The following is a 15,299-nucleotide window of genomic DNA, read 5'->3' on the forward strand; positions in this document are numbered from 1 at the left end:
AAGAACACTGCTTATATTCATAGGAAGCTCTACACTTAGATCGACTAGGTGGTTATTTGCTTGTGGGGGAAATGTGAGATATCAGCTCTGAAAGGTGACGTAATAATCTACTTTCACGCTTCGTTCACAAATATTTTGCGCCAGCCGGGAATCGAACCCGGGTTACGAGAATGGGAATCTTGCATGATACCACTACATCACTGGCGCTGTCTTGAGAGTCTCTTGTCCATTAATCAGTTAAACGATACAAAAGATCGTTCAATTTTGGCTGATCATTAAAGGCACGTTGTCGGTTTTTTCTTTGAGAATAAACAGGAAAAGTATTATTTGTAGAAGCAGTGTAGCGTCGCAGCGGAAGAACCAGATAAGAAAACACAAATTTAAACAGAAAGGAATGGGATTTATCGAACCAAACAGACAAATTCACCAGAAACAACAAAAATCTTAATTTTGAACCAGATGGGTCTGCGGTTAGGCACAGTGCTGTGCTCCTCTCTGGTCTGCTGGTGACCACATACGTCCCTCGTCATACATCCTTAGAGTCTAACTGTGAACCCAAAGCCCATTGGATGCATGAATGCAGACTGTAGGATACTCATTCGAGGCAGATTATGTGTCAGCAAAGATAAAACCCCTTAAACATACACACATAATTTGCAGCACTTGCAGGCCAGTGCTTCATAGGCTCTGGTAACAAATGCTGATGAATATTGGGCAAATATTCAAATCTACACTGTATTTGCAGCTCAGATACTGATGCTTAGAATAAGCAATTGTATCTACGTTGGTGGTGAAGGCATTTTCTTGCAATAAGTTGCACCTTTGATAGAATACTGTCTTCAGTCTGTGTGATCATGTGAGGTTTTGTTGTGAACAGTACATGGTCATATTAAATCAACTGTACACACCAGCAGACTGGTTTGCAATTTTATGGATTGTCTTGTCTTAGTATTTCATATTGTCCTGTGTTCAGTGTGATGTAACTTGTTTTATACACTTGTCATGATGAGAAGTTTCTTTGCTCTGGTCTGAATCAGTTAACGAGTTTGTAAACTTGGAGTATTTTCCCCTCTCGGTTGGGAATGTTTTCACGCGAAAAATGCCAGCGCTCCAAAATGCGTCAGAACAAGCCAGGTGCGAACGTTCTCTCCGCTTATTGGTCAGACCTGTCGGGGCGGGAGGAAGAAGGTCCTATTGAGTGCATATTTCTACGGTGTTTAACAAGGAGAGATGGCAGAGATGTCATTTTTCATAGCTGTAGCAAGTAATCGATACCTAATCTAATCCTAATATCTAATTAGTGTACCAGGGTAATATGCAACTTGCTGGTGCAGCTGATAGTTGGGTCGGATCGAGGTCAGAGCACATTCTCATCGCAAAGTTCCAGAGTTAGTTTGGGACCGGACCGAGACCATCTCATCTCAAGGGTCTCGTTGCGCCTGTTTTGGTTCGCGTCCGATCGCAGTTACTGTATTCACACCTGTGCAAACGAATCGACTCAAGGGTGAAAACCGATTCAACCGGACTCTGGTTTCACTCGAGAACTTCCAACGTCAAGTACGACTCTGCTTGAAAAACCACGCTTCAAGTCTCATGGAAGACAAGCATGGCGACTATTCTCTGTCCTGGCTCAAACTCGGAACAAACGTCCACTGGCTGTCTGGACAGCAGAGTCGTTTGCTGTCTTCAAACGCAGACTGAAGACCTGTCTGTTTGTGGAATATTTAAATGACCACTGACCCTGCTCCTATGTTGACTAACTGAAACTAGTAGTTCTTGGTATCTTGGACTCTAACCTGCTGTACTGTACTAGGATGTGTTCTATGAGGAAATGACGAAGCACTTTAGTCATAAGAGTGTCTGCTAATAGCTGAAAATGTAAATGTACAAAGTCCAGTTGTGAAAACACCCTAAAAGGAAGGATCGGAGCAACAAACAATTTAAACGAATAAGTAGTAATCCTAATAGATAACGGTAACAGTTACCATTTGAACTGATTGAAATTCACAGTAAAAAAGTAAATGTGCAATTCTGCTGTATAAGGTATATTGCATTATGTAATTATTTGTTTGTGTTTGGTTTTCTAACAACCCAGTAGAGTGTGCTATCTTGAAGATTAAATCATCTATGAATCCTGGGCAGATTAATCCTGACAAATTGTGTTTTGTAATTAAGTGAGGGGCAAGTGAACTCCCTTAGTTACAAAACACTTTGTAAAGAACACTGCTTATATTCATAGGAAGCTCTACACTTAGATCGACTAGGTGGTTATTTGCTTGTGGGGGGAATGTGAGATATCAGCTCTGAAAGGTGACGTAATAATCTACTTTCACGCTTCGTTCACAAATATTTTGCGCCAGCCGGGAATTGAACCCGGGTTACGAGAATGGGAATCTTGCATGATACCGCTACATCACTGGCGCTGTCTTGAGAGTCTCTTGTCCATTAATCAGTTAAACGATACAAAAGATCGTTCAATTTTGGCTGATCATTAAAGGCACGTTGTCGGTTTTTTCTTTGAGAATAAACAGGAAAAGTATTATTTGTAGAAGCAGTGTAGCGTCGTAGCGGAAGAACCAGATAAGAAAACACAAATTTAAACAGAAAGGAATGGGATTTATCGAACCAAACAGACAAATTCACCAGAAACAACAAAAATCTTAATTTTGAACCAGATGTGTCTGCGGTTAGGCACAGTGCTGTGCTCCTCTCTGGTCTGCTGGTGACCACATACGTCCCTCGTCATACATCCTTAGAGTCGAACTGTGAACCCAAAGCCCATTGGATGCATGAATGCAGACTGTAGGATACTCATTCGAGGCAGATTATGTGTCAGCAAAGATAAAACCCCTTAAACATACACACATAATTTGCAGCACTTGCAGGCCAGTGCTTCATAGGCTCTGGTAACAAATGCTGATGAATATTGGGCAAATATTCAAATCTACACTGTATTTGCAGCTCAGATACTGATGCTTAGAATAAGCAATTGTATCTACGTTGGTGGTGAAGGCATTTTCTTGCAATAAGTTGCACCTTTGATAGAATACTGTCTTCAGTCTGTGTGATAATGTGATGTTTTGTTGTGAACAGTACATGGTCATATTAAATCAACTGTACACACCAGCAGACTGGTTTGCAATTTTATGGATTGTCTTGTCTTAGTATTTCATATTGTCCTGTGTTCAGTGTGATGTAACTTGTTTTATACACTTGTCATGATGAGAAGTTTCTTTGCTCTGGTCTGAATCAGTTAACGAGTTTGTAAACTTGGAGTATTTTCCCCTCTCGGTTGGGAATGTTTTCACGCGAAAAATGCCAGCGCTCCAAAATGCGTCAGAACAAGCCAGGTGCGAACGTTCTCTCCGCTTATTGGTCAGACCTGTCGGGGCGGGAGGAAGAAGGTCCTATTGAGTGCATATTTCTACGGTGTTTAACAAGGAGAGATGGCAGAGATGTCATTTTTCATAGCTGTAGCAAGTAATCGATACCTAATCTAATCCTAATATCTAATTAGTGTACCAGGGTAATATGCAACTTGCTGGTGCAGCTGATAGTTGGGTCGGATCGAGGTCAGAGCACATTCTCATCGCAAAGTTCCAGAGTTAGTTTGGGACCGGACCGAGACCATCTCATCTCAAGGGTCTCGTTGCGCCTGTTTTGGTTCGCGTCCGATCGCAGTTACTGTATTCACACCTGTGCAAACGAATCGACTCAAGGGTGAAAACCGATTCAACCGGACTCTGGTTTCACTCGAGAACTTCCAACGTCAAGTACGACTCTGCTTGAAAAACCACGCTTCAAGTCTCATGGAAGACAAGCATGGCGACTATTCTCTGTCCTGGCTCAAACTCGGAACAAACGTCCACTGGCTGTCTGGACAGCAGAGTCGTTTGCTGTCTTCAAACGCAGACTGAAGACCTGTCTGTTTGTGGAATATTTAAATGACCACTGACCCTGCTCCTATGTTGACTAACTGAAACTAGTAGTTCTTGGTATCTTGGACTCTAACCTGCTGTACTGTACTAGGATGTGTTCTATGAGGAAATGACGAAGCACTTTAGTCATAAGAGTGTCTGCTAATAGCTGAAAATGTAAATGTACAAAGTCCAGTTGTGAAAACACCCTAAAAGGAAGGAACGGAGCAACAAACAATTTAAACGAATAAGTAGTAATCCTAATAGATAACGGTAACAGTTACCATTTGAACTGATTGAAATTCACAGTAAAAAAGTAAATGTGCAATTCTGCTGTATAAGGTATATTGCATTATGTAATTATTTGTTTGTGTTTGGTTTTCTAACAACCCAGTAGAGTGTGCTATCTTGAAGATTAAATCATCTATGAATCCTGGGCAGATTAATCCTGACAAATTGTGTTTTGTAATTAAGTGAGGGGCAAGTGAACTCCCTTAGTTACAAAACACTTTGTAAAGAACACTGCTTATATTCATAGGAAGCTCTACACTTAGATCGACTAGGTGGTTATTTGCTTGTGGGGGGAATGTGAGATATCAGCTCTGAAAGGTGACGTAATAATCTACTTTCACGCTTCGTTCACAAATATTTTGCGCCAGCCGGGAATTGAACCCGGGTTACGAGAATGGGAATCTTGCATGATACCGCTACATCACTGGCGCTGTCTTGAGAGTCTCTTGTCCATTAATCAGTTAAACGATACAAAAGATCGTTCAATTTTGGCTGATCATTAAAGGCACGTTGTCGGTTTTTTCTTTGAGAATAAACAGGAAAAGTATTATTTGTAGAAGCAGTGTAGCGTCGTAGCGGAAGAACCAGATAAGAAAACACAAATTTAAACAGAAAGGAATGGGATTTATCGAACCAAACAGACAAATTCACCAGAAACAACAAAAATCTTAATTTTGAACCAGATGTGTCTGCGGTTAGGCACAGTGCTGTGCTCCTCTCTGGTCTGCTGGTGACCACATACGTCCCTCGTCATACATCCTTAGAGTCTAACTGTGAACCCAAAGCCCATTGGATGCATGAATGCAGACTGTAGGATACTCATTCGAGGCAGATTATGTGTCAGCAAAGATAAAACCCCTTAAACATACACACATAATTTGCAGCACTTGCAGGCCAGTGCTTCATAGGCTCTGGTAACAAATGCTGATGAATATTGGGCAAATATTCAAATCTACACTGTATTTGCAGCTCAGATACTGATGCTTAGAATAAGCAATTGTATCTACGTTGGTGGTGAAGGCATTTTCTTGGAATAAGTTGCACCTTTGATAGAATACTGTCTTCAGTCTGTGTGATCATGTGATGTTTTGTTGTGAACAGTACATGGTCATATTAAATCAACTGTACACACCAGCAGACTGGTTTGCAATTTTATGGATTGTCTTGTCTTAGTATTTCATATTGTCCTGTGTTCAGTGTGATGTAACTTGTTTTATACACTTGTCATGATGAGAAGTTTCTTTGCTCTGGTCTGAATCAGTTAACGAGTTTGTAAACTTGGAGTATTTTCCCCTCTCGGTTGGGAATGTTTTCACGCGAAAAATGCCAGCGCTCCAAAATGCGTCAGAACAAGCCAGGTGCGAACGTTCTCTCCGCTTATTGGTCAGACCTGTCGGGGCGGGAGGAAGAAGGTCCTATTGAGTGCATATTTCTACGGTGTTTAACAAGGAGAGATGGCAGAGATGTCATTTTTCATAGCTGTAGCAAGTAATCGATACCTAATCTAATCCTAATATCTAATTAGTGTACCAGGGTAATATGCAACTTGCTGGTGCAGCTGATAGTTGGGTCGGATCGAGGTCAGAGCACATTCTCATCGCAAAGTTCCAGAGTTAGTTTGGGACCGGACCGAGACCATCTCATCTCAAGGGTCTCGTTGCGCCTGTTTTGGTTCGCGTCCGATCGCAGTTACTGTATTCACACCTGTGCAAACGAATCGACTCAAGGGTGAAAACCGATTCAACCGGACTCTGGTTTCACTCGAGAACTTCCAACGTCAAGTACGACTCTGCTTGAAAAACCACGCTTCAAGTCTCATGGAAGACAAGCATGGCGACTATTCTCTGTCCTGGCTCAAACTCGGAACAAACGTCCACTGGCTGTCTGGACAGCAGAGTCGTTTGCTGTCTTCAAACGCAGACTGAAGACCTGTCTGTTTGTGGAATATTTAAATGACCACTGACCCTGCTCCTATGTTGACTAACTGAAACTAGTAGTTCTTGGTATCTTGGACTCTAACCTGCTGTACTGTACTAGGATGTGTTCTATGAGGAAATGACGAAGCACTTTAGTCATAAGAGTGTCTGCTAATAGCTGAAAATGTAAATGTACAAAGTCCAGTTGTGAAAACACCCTAAAAGGAAGGAACGGAGCAACAAACAATTTAAACGAATAAGTAGTAATCCTAATAGATAACGGTAACAGTTACCATTTGAACTGATTGAAATTCACAGTAAAAAAGTAAATGTGCAATTCTGCTGTATAAGGTATATTGCATTATGTAATTATTTGTTTGTGTTTGGTTTTCTAACAACCCAGTAGAGTGTGCTATCTTGAAGATTAAATCATCTATGAATCCTGGGCAGATTAATCCTGACAAATTGTGTTTTGTAATTAAGTGAGGGGCAAGTGAACTCCCTTAGTTACAAAACACTTTGTAAAGAACACTGCTTATATTCATAGGAAGCTCTACACTTAGATCGACTAGGTGGTTATTTGCTTGTGGGGGGAATGTGAGATATCAGCTCTGAAAGGTGACGTAATAATCTACTTTCACGCTTCGTTCACAAATATTTTGCGCCAGCCGGGAATTGAACCCGGGTTACGAGAATGGGAATCTTGCATGATACCGCTACATCACTGGCGCTGTCTTGAGAGTCTCTTGTCCATTAATCAGTTAAACGATACAAAAGATCGTTCAATTTTGGCTGATCATTAAAGGCACGTTGTCGGTTTTTTCTTTGAGAATAAACAGGAAAAGTATTATTTGTAGAAGCAGTGTAGCGTCGTAGCGGAAGAACCAGATAAGAAAACACAAATTTAAACAGAAAGGAATGGGATTTATCGAACCAAACAGACAAATTCACCAGAAACAACAAAAATCTTAATTTTGAACCAGATGTGTCTGCGGTTAGGCACAGTGCTGTGCTCCTCTCTGGTCTGCTGGTGACCACATACGTCCCTCGTCATACATCCTTAGAGTCGAACTGTGAACCCAAAGCCCATTGGATGCATGAATGCAGACTGTAGGATACTCATTCGAGGCAGATTATGTGTGAGCAAAGATAAAACCCCTTAAACATACACACATAATTTGCAGCACTTGCACGCCAGTGCTTCATAGGCTCTGGTAACAAATGCTGATGAATATTAGGCAAATATTCAAATCTACACTGTATTTGCAGCTCAGATACTGATGCTTAGAATAAGCAATTGTATCTACGTTGGTGATGAAGGCATTTTCTTGCAATAAGTTGCACCTTTGATAGAATACTGTCTTCAGTCTGTGTGATCATGTGATGTTTTGTTGTGAACAGTACATGGTCATATTAAATCAACTGTACACACCAGCAGACTGGTTTGCAATTTTATGGATTGTCTTGTCTTAGTATTTCATATTGTCCTGTGTTCAGTGTGATGTAACTTGTTTTATACACTTGTCATGATGAGAAGTTTCTTTGCTCTGGTCTGAATCAGTTAACGAGTTTGTAAACTTGGAGTATTTTCCCCTCTCGGTTGGGAATGTTTTCACGCGAAAAATGCCAGCGCTCCAAAATGCGTCAGAACAAGCCAGGTGCGAACGTTCTCTCCGCTTATTGGTCAGACCTGTCGGGGCGGGAGGAAGAAGGTCCTATTGAGTGCATATTTCTACGGTGTTTAACAAGGAGAGATGGCAGAGATGTCATTTTTCATAGCTGTAGCAAGTAATCGATACCTAATCTAATCCTAATATCTAATTAGTGTACCAGGGTAATATGCAACTTGCTGGTGCATCTGATAGTTGGGTCGGATCGAGGTCAGAGCACATTCTCATCGCAAAGTTCCAGAGTTAGTTTGGGACCGGACCGAGACCATCTCATCTCAAGGGTCTCGTTGCGCCTGTTTTGGTTTGCGTCCGATCGCAGTTACTGTATTCACACCTGTGCAAACGAATCGACTCAAGGGTGAAAACCGATTCAACCGGACTCTGGTTTCACTCGAGAACTTCGAACGTCAAGTACGGCTCTGCTTGAAAAACCACGCTTCAAGTCTCATGGAAGACAAGCATGGCGACTATTCTCTGTCCTGGCTCAAACTCGGAACAAACGTCCACTGGCTGTCTGGACAGCAGAGTCGTTTGCTGTCTTCAAACGCAGACTGAAGACCTGTCTGTTTGTGGAATATTTAAATGACCACTGACCCTGCTCCTATGTTGACTAACTGAAACTAGTAGTTCTTGGTATCTTGGACTCTAACCTGCTGTACTGTACTAGGATGTGTTCTATGAGGAAATGACGAAGCACTTTAGTCATAAGAGTGTCTGCTAATAGCTGAAAATGTAAATGTACAAAGTCCAGTTGTGAAAACACCCTAAAAGGAAGGAACGGAGCAACAAACAATTTAAACGAATAAGTAGTAATCCTAATAGATAACGGTAACAGTTACCATTTGAACTGATTGAAATTCACAGTAAAAAAGTAAATGTGCAATTCTGCTGTATAAGGTATATTGCATTATGTAATTATTTGTTTGTGTTTGGTTTTCTAACAACCCAGTAGAGTGTGCTATCTTGAAGATTAAATCATCTATGAATCCTGGGCAGATTAATCCTGACAAATTGTGTTTTGTAATTAAGTGAGCGGCAAGTGAACTCCCTTAGTTACAAAACACTTTGTAAAGAACACTGCTTATATTCATAGGAAGCTCTACACTTAGATCGACTAGGTGGTTATTTGCTTGTGGGGGGAATGTGAGATATCAGCTCTGAAAGGTGACGTAATAATCTACTTTCACGCTTCGTTCACAAATATTTTGCGCCAGCCGGGAATTGAACCCGGGTTACGAGAATGGGAATGTTGCATGATACCACTACATCACTGGCGCTGTCTTGAGAGTCTCTTGTCCATTAATCAGTTAAACGATACAAAAGATCGTTCAATTTTGGCTGATCATTAAAGGCACGTTGTCGGTTTTTTCTTTGAGAATAAACAGGAAAAGTATTATTTGTAGAAGCAGTGTAGCGTCGTAGCGGAAGAACCAGATAAGAAAACACAAATTTAAACAGAAAGGAATGGGATTTATCGAACCAAACAGACAAATTCACCAGAAACTACAAAAATCTTAATTTTGAACCAGATGTGTCTGCGTTTAGGCACAGTGCTGTGCTCCTCTCTGGTCTGCTGGTGACCACATACGTCCCTCGTCATACATCCTTAGAGTCTAACTGTGAACCCAAAGCCCATTGGATGCATGAATGCAGACTGTAGGATACTCATTCGAGGCAGATTATGTGTGAGCAAAGATAAAACCCCTTAAACATACACACATAATTTGCAGCACTTGCAGGCCAGTGCTTCATAGGCTCTGGTAACAAATGCTGATGAATATTGGGCAAATATTCAAATCTACACTGTATTTGCAGCTCAGATACTGATGTTTAGAATAAGCAATTGTATCTACGTTGGTGGTGAAGGCATCTTTGCTCTGGTCTGAATCAGTTAACGAGTTTGTAAACTTGGAGTATTTTCCCCTCTCGGTTGGGAATGTTTTCACGCGAAAAATGCCAGCGCTCCAAAATGCGTCAGAACAAGCCAGGTGCGAACGTTCTCTCCGCTTATTGGTCAGACCTGTCGGGGCGGGAGGAAGAAGGTCCTATTGAGTGCATATTTCTACGGTGTTTAACAAGGAGAGATGGCAGAGATGTCATTTTTCATAGCTGTAGCAAGTAATCGATACCTAATCTAATCCTAATATCTAATTAGTGTACCAGGGTAATATGCAACTTGCTGGTGCAGCTGATAGTTGGGTCGGATCGAGGTCAGAGCACATTCTCATCGCAAAGTTCCAGAGTTAGTTTGGGACCGGACCGAGACCATCTCATCTCAAGGGTCTCGTTGCGCCTGTTTTGGTTCGCATCCGATCGCAGTTACTGTATTCACACCTGTGCAAACGAATCGACTCAAGGGTGAAAACCGATTCAACCGGACTCTGGTTTCACTCGAGAACTTCGAACGTCAAGTACGGCTCTGCTTGAAAAACCACGCTTCAAGTCTCATGGAAGACAAGCATGGCGACTATTCTCTGTCCTGGCTCAAACTCGGAACAAACGTCCACTGGCTGTCTGGACAGCAGAGTCGTTTGCTGTCTTCAAACGCAGACTGAAGACCTGTCTGTTTGTGGAATATTTAAATGACCACTGACCCTGCTCCTATGTTGACTAACTGAAACTAGTAGTTCTTGGTATCTTGGACTCTAACCTGCTGTACTGTACTAGGATGTGTTCTATGAGGAAATGACGAAGCACTTTAGTCATAAGAGTGTCTGCTAATAGCTGAAAATGTAAATGTACAAAGTCCAGTTGTGAAAACACCCTAAAAGGAAGGAACGGAGCAACAAACAATTTAAACGAATAAGTAGTAATCCTAATAGATAACGGTAACAGTTACCATTTGAACTGATTGAAATTCACAGTAAAAAAGTAAATGTGCAATTCTGCTGTATAAGGTATATTGCATTATGTAATTATTTGTTTGTGTTTGGTTTTCTAACAACCCAGTAGAGTGTGCTATCTTGAAGATTAAATCATCTATGAATCCTGGGCAGATTAATCTTGACAAATTGTGTTTTGTAATTAAGTGAGGGGCAAGTGAACTCCCTTAGTTACAAAACACTTTGTAAAGAACACTGCTTATATTCATAGGAAGCTCTACACTTAGATCGACTAGGTGGTTATTTGCTTGTGGGGGGAATGTGAGATATCAGCTCTGAAAGGTGACGTAATAATCTACTTTCACGCTTCGTTCACAAATATTTTGCGCCAGCCGGGAATTGAACCCGGGTTACAAGAAGGGGAATCTTGCATGATACCACTACATCACTGGCGCTGTCTTGAAAGGCTCTTGTCCATTAATCAGTTAAACGATACAAAAGATCGTTCAATTTTGGCTGATCATTAAAGGCACGTTGTCGGTTTTTTCTTTGAGAATAAACAGGAAAAGTATTATTTGTAGAAGCAGTGTAGCGTCGTAGCGGAAGAACCAGATAAGAAAACACAAATTTAAACAGAAAGGAATGGGATTTATCGAACCAAACAGACAAATTCACCAGAAACAACAAAAATCTTAATTTTGAACCAGATGGGTCTGCGGTTAGGCACAGTGCTGTGCTCCTCTCTGGTCTGCTGGTGACCACATACGTCCCTCGTCATACATCCTTAGAGTCGAACTGTGAACCCAAAGCCCATTGGATGCATGAATGCAGACTGTAGGATACTCATTCGAGGCAGATTATGTGTGAGCAAAGATAAAACCCCTTAAACATACACACATAATTTGCAGCACTTGCAGGCCAGTGCTTCATAGGCTCTGGTAACAAATGCTGATGAATATTGGGCAAATATTCAAATCTACACTGTATTTGCAGCTCAGATACTGATGTTTAGAATAAGCTATTGTATCTACGTTGGTGGTGAAGGCATTTTCTTGCAATAAGTTGCACCTTTGATAGAATGCTGTCTTCAGTCTGTGTGATCATGTGATGTTTTGTTGTGAACAGTACATGGTCATATTAAATCAACTGTACACACCAGCAGACTGGTTTGCAATTTTATGGATTGTCTTGTCTTAGTATTTCATATTGTCCTGTGTTCAGTGTGATGTAACTTGTTTTATACACTTGTCATGATGAGAAGTTTCTTTGCTCTGGTCTGAATCAGTTAACGAGTTTGTAAACTTGGAGTATTTTCCCCTCTCGGTTGGGAATGTTTTCACGCGAAAAATGCCAGCGCTCCAAAATGCGTCAGAACAAGCCAGGTGCGAACGTTCTCTCCGCTTATTGGTCAGACCCGTCGGGGCGGGAGGAAGAAGGTCCTATTGAGTGCATATTTCTACGGTGTTTAACAAGGAGAGATGGCAGAGATGTCATTTTTCATAGCTGTAGCAAGTAATCGATACCTAATCTAATCCTAATATCTAATTAGTGTACCAGGGTAATATGCAACTTGCTGGTGCAGCTGATAGTTGGGTCGGATCGAGGTCAGAGCACATTCTCATCGCAAAGTTCCAGAGTTAGTTTGGGACCGGACCGAGACCATCTCATCTCAAGGGTCTCGTTGCGCCTGTTTTGGTTCGCGTCCGATCGCAGTTACTGTATTCACACCTGTGCAAACGAATCGACTCAAGGGTGAAAACCGATTCAACCGGACTCTGGTTTCACTCGAGAACTTCGAACGTCAAGTACGGCTCTGCTTGACAAACCACGCTTCAAGTCTCATGGAAGACAAGCATGGCGACTATTCTCTGTCCTGGCTCAAACTCGGAACAAACGTCCACTGGCTGTCTGGACAGCAGAGTCGTTTGCTGTCTTCAAACTTAGACTGAAGACCTGTCTGTTTGTGGAATATTTAAATGACCACTGACCCTGCTCCTATGTTGACTAACTGAAACTTGTAGTTCTTGGTATCTTGGACTCTAACCTGCTGTACTGTACTAGGATGTGTTCTATGAGGAAATGACGAAGCACTTTAGTCATAAGAGTGTCTCCTAATAGCTGAAAATGTAAATGTACAAAGTCCAGTTGTGAAAACACCCTAAAAGGAAGGAACGGAGCAACAAACAATTTAAACGAATAAGTAGTAATCCTAATAGATAACGGTAACAGTTACCATTTGAACTGATTGAAATTCACAGTAAAAAAGTAAATGTGCAATTCTGCTGTATAAGGTATATTGCATTATGTAATTATTTGTTTGTGTTTGGTTTTCTAACAACCCAGTAGAGTGTGCTATCTTGAAGATTAAATCATCTATGAATCCTGGGCAGATTAATCCTGACAAATTGTGTTTTGTAATTAAGTGAGGGGCAAGTGAACTCCCTTAGTTACAAAACACTTTGTAAAGAACACTGCTTATATTCATAGGAAGCTCTACACTTAGATCGACTAGGTGGTTATTTGCTTGTGGGGGGAATGTGAGATATCAGCTCTGAAAGGTGACGTAATAATCTACTTTCACGCTTCGTTCACAAATATTTTGCGCCAGCCGGGAATTGAACCCGGGTTACGAGAATGGGAATCTTGCATGATACCACTACATCACTGGCGCTGTCTTGAGAGTCTCTTGTCCATTAATCAGTTAAACGATACAAAAGATCGTTCAATTTTGGCTGATCATTAAAGGCACGTTGTCGGTTTTTTCTTTGAGAATAAACAGGAAAAGTATTATTTGTAGAAGCAGTGTAGCGTCGTAGCGGAAGAACCAGATAAGAAAACACAAATTTAAACAGAAAGGAATGGGATTTATCGAACCAAACAGACAAATTCACCAGAAACAACAAAAATCTTAATTTTGAACCAGATGTGTCTGCGGTTAGGCACAGTGCTGTGCTCTTCTCTGGTCTGCTGGTGACCACATACGTCCCTCGTCATACATCCTTAGAGTCGAACTGTGAACCCAAAGCCCATTGGATGCATGAATGCAGACTGTAGGATACTCATTCGAGGCAGATTATGTGTGAGCAAAGATAAAACCCCTTAAACATACACACATAATTTGCAGCACTTGCAGGCCAGTGCTTCATAGGCTCTGGTAACAAATGCTGATGAATATTGGGCAAATATTCAAATCTACACTGTATTTGCAGCTCAGATACTGATGTTTAGAATAAGCAATTGTATCTACGTTGGTGGTGAAGGCATCTTTGCTCTGGTCTGAATCAGTTAACGAGTTTGTAAACTTGGAGTATTTTCCCCTCTCGGTTGGGAATGTTTTCACGCGAAAAATGCCAGCGCTCCAAAATGCGTCAGAACAAGCCAGGTGCGAACGTTCTCTCCGCTTATTGGTCAGACCCGTCGGGGCGGGAGGAAGAAGGTCCTATTGAGTGCATATTTCTACGGTGTTTAACAAGGAGAGATGGCAGAGATGTCATTTTTCATAGCTGTAGCAAGTAATCGATACCTAATCTAATCCTAATATCTAATTAGTGTACCAGGGTAATATGCAACTTGCTGGTGCAGCTGATAGTTGGGTCGGATCGAGGTCAGAGCACATTCTCATCGCAAAGTTCCAGAGTTAGTTTGGGACCGGACCGAGACCATCTCATCTCAAGGGTCTCGTTGCGCCTGTTTTGGTTCGCGTCCGATCGCAGTTACTGTATTCACACCTGTGCAAACGAATCGACTCAAGGGTGAAAACCGATTCAACCGGACTCTGGTTTTACTCGAGAACTTCGAACGTCAAGTACGGCTCTGCTTGACAAACCACGCTTCAAGTCTCATGGAAGACAAGCATGGCGACTATTCTCTGTCCTGGCTCAAACTCGGAACAAACGTCCACTGGCTGTCTGGACAGCAGAGTCGTTTGCTGTCTTCAAACTTAGACTGAAGACCTGTCTGTTTGTGGAATATTTAAATGACCACTGACCCTGCTCCTATGTTGACTAACTGAAACTTGTAGTTCTTGGTATCTTGGACTCTAACCTGCTGTACTGTACTAGGATGTGTTCTATGAGGAAATGACGAAGCACTTTAGTCATAAGAGTGTCTGCTAATAGCTGAAAATGTAAATGTACAAAGTCCAGTTGTGAAAACACCCTAAAAGGAAGGAACGGAGCAACAAACAATTTAAACGAATAAGTAGTAATCCTAATAGATAACGGTAACAGTTACCATTTGAACTGATTGAAATTCACAGTAAAAAAGTAAATGTGCAATTCTGCTGTATAAGGTATATTGCATTATGTAATTATTTGTTTGTGTTTGGTTTTCTAACAACCCAGTAGAGTGTGCTATCTTGAAGATTAAATCATCTATGAATCCTGGGCAGATTAATCCTGACAAATTGTGTTTTGTAATTAAGTGAGGGGCAAGTGAACTCCCTTAGTTACAAAACACTTTGTAAAGAACACTGCTTATATTCATAGGAAGCTCTACACTTAGATCGACTAGGTGGTTATTTGCTTGTGGGGGGAATGTGAGATATCAGCTCTGAAAGGTGACGTAATAATCTACTTTCACGCTTCGTTCACAAATATTTTGCGCCAGCCGGGAATTGAACCCGGGTTACGAGAATGGGAATCTTGCATGATACCACTACATCACTGGCGCTGTCTTGAGAGT

At 41.4% G+C, this 15,299-nt stretch overlaps 7 non-coding genes across 7 annotated transcripts; all 7 read right to left on the reverse strand.

Moving 5' to 3' along the window:
- Positions 1-136: 136 nt before the first annotated feature.
- trnag-ccc (transfer RNA glycine (anticodon CCC)) lies at positions 137-207 on the reverse strand. Its single transcript has one exon. It is a non-coding gene; the product is annotated as a tRNA-Gly (tRNA).
- A 2,145-nt stretch (positions 208-2,352) lies between these two features.
- On the reverse strand, positions 2,353-2,423 carry trnag-ccc (transfer RNA glycine (anticodon CCC)). The gene has a single exon. It is a non-coding gene; the product is annotated as a tRNA-Gly (tRNA).
- A 2,145-nt stretch (positions 2,424-4,568) lies between these two features.
- On the reverse strand, positions 4,569-4,639 carry trnag-ccc (transfer RNA glycine (anticodon CCC)). Its single transcript has one exon. It is a non-coding gene; the product is annotated as a tRNA-Gly (tRNA).
- Positions 4,640-6,784: 2,145 nt separating this feature from the next.
- On the reverse strand, positions 6,785-6,855 carry trnag-ccc (transfer RNA glycine (anticodon CCC)). The gene has a single exon. It is a non-coding gene; the product is annotated as a tRNA-Gly (tRNA).
- Positions 6,856-11,000: 4,145 nt separating this feature from the next.
- On the reverse strand, positions 11,001-11,071 carry trnag-ccc (transfer RNA glycine (anticodon CCC)). The gene has a single exon. It is a non-coding gene; the product is annotated as a tRNA-Gly (tRNA).
- A 2,145-nt stretch (positions 11,072-13,216) lies between these two features.
- trnag-ccc (transfer RNA glycine (anticodon CCC)) lies at positions 13,217-13,287 on the reverse strand. The gene has a single exon. It is a non-coding gene; the product is annotated as a tRNA-Gly (tRNA).
- Positions 13,288-15,216: 1,929 nt separating this feature from the next.
- Positions 15,217-15,287, reverse strand: trnag-ccc (transfer RNA glycine (anticodon CCC)). Its single transcript has one exon. It is a non-coding gene; the product is annotated as a tRNA-Gly (tRNA).
- Positions 15,288-15,299: the final 12 nt, after the last annotated feature.

The sequence above is a fragment of the Electrophorus electricus genome, chromosome 4, assembly GCF_041902795.1.
Source record: "Electrophorus electricus isolate QZ-2024a chromosome 4, ASM4190279v1, whole genome shotgun sequence".
Taxonomy (NCBI): domain Eukaryota; kingdom Metazoa; phylum Chordata; class Actinopteri; order Gymnotiformes; family Gymnotidae; genus Electrophorus; species Electrophorus electricus.